Here is a 1,899-nt window from a genome sequence, read left to right as displayed (position 1 = left end):
AGGGACTGTAACTAGGGAAATCCAATCAATATTCCTCAAGTCTAAATTCAGTCCTTGGGTACATGGTTTGTTCAGGGTTTTGTTTCTCTCTGTTTCTGTCTTCTCCTATAAAATATTTGAGTAACTGTACATTAGTCCTTGAGCAAACGGAAAAGAAACCTTCCCCACTTCACCGTCATCACTTCAGTTTTTACCATATGCCACTTTTCTAAATTCAGCACTAAAAATCACAGAGAAAATAGCAACACTAAAGTCTAATTACCACAAGATGGCAGGGTTTACCATTTCATGTTTTTCTTGCTTGCATCATTTATTCATTCATTCCTTCAAGAATTATTCTTTGATTGTTCCTCTATTACAAGGCATTTAGAATATAGAGATACACGGAAAACTATAATTAATGTAATGCATGGACTATAGTTCATAGTAGTATTGCAATATTTTTACTACAATGGTAAAGAAGGTAGGAAATGGGGTGAGGAGGTGGGGGTATATGGGAACCTCATATTTTTAATGTAACATTTTGAAAAATAGAGGAAGAAAAAAAGAAGGTACTGTATCAATGCTAAGGGTCAATAATGGGCTTTTTTTAAGGGGGTGTGGAATTTTTCATTTTGGAGTAATGAAAATGTTCTGAAATGGACTGAGCTGATGACAGCACCTCTTTGTAATGAAACTGAGAGCCACTGAATGTACACTTTGGATGGATTGTACAAGGCAGGGGACTGTATAAACAGTGAACCCTGTGGTAGATGATAATTGTGGTTAACAATACAGATATGAGACAATTCTCTCAGGAACTATAACAATATACAATACTAACACACAGTGCTAAAAATAGGATGGTTTGTGGGATTACAAAGAGATACTTCATGTGATATGGCACCCACCCTCAATGAGCTTAGTGGGACTGTAGCAGTTTGATATGGTTATGAATTCCACAATTAGATATTGGATTGTTTGTAATCTGATCTGTACTTGGGCCTGATTGAGTTATGATTACGGCTTTAATTGGGCCACATCCTCAGGGCATTGAGACCCCACCCCTTGGTGGGTGGGAATTCACAGACAAAAGGCATGGCAAAGGACAGAGTTGAGGGTTTCTGATGTTGGAGTTTGATGCTGAAGACTTAAGCTGGAACCCCGGGAAGTCAGCACGCAGAGGAAAGAGAAGCCAGCACCAGGAAGAAAGGAACCTTCACCCCAGAGAAAAGCAAGCCCCAGGAATGTAGAAACCCAGGAAGCCTGAACCCTCACAGATGTTGGCAGCCATCTTGCTCCAACACGTGAAAATAGACTTTGGTGAATGAAATAACTTTGCTTTATGGCCTGGTATCTGTAAGCTCCTACCCCAAATAAATACCCTTTTTAAAAACCAACCAGTTTCTGGTATTTTGCAACACCACCCCTTTGGCTGACTAATACAGTGACTTGTGAAGAAAACAAGATACACCTGAAAACATATAAATGCAAATACCTGGTAATGCAGGATTACAGGCCAAATGGGAGATGCAAACTGCTGTATGAGTTCACATTTTGCTAGAATCATCAAGGAAGACTGCATGGAGGAAGTGAAAGCTGAGCTGGTGTTTAAGAGATGAACATAATATATAGGTTTGAAGGAAAGAAGTAATCCCAGGCAGAAGGATCAGTGTAGGCATTCCTCAGTGATGGGACTAACCTGGTTATAACAAAAGGATATTTAGTAAACCAGATTGAAACAAATTAGATCTCCATGGATTTTGCTAGAATGATGTGCACTATAAAAGCTAAAGTTATCTATTATATCTTCCAGTAACTAAAGACTTTGGCAATCCATTTGAATAAGTCTAGCTTTAGTTTCCTCATTTGTAAAATGTATAGGTTGGACAAGATGTCCTCTAATAGAAAGAAAGAGGA

This window comes from Dasypus novemcinctus, chromosome X, assembly GCF_030445035.2.
Source record: "Dasypus novemcinctus isolate mDasNov1 chromosome X, mDasNov1.1.hap2, whole genome shotgun sequence".
NCBI lineage: Eukaryota > Metazoa > Chordata > Mammalia > Cingulata > Dasypodidae > Dasypus > Dasypus novemcinctus.
This window is presented reverse-complemented; position numbering follows the sequence as displayed.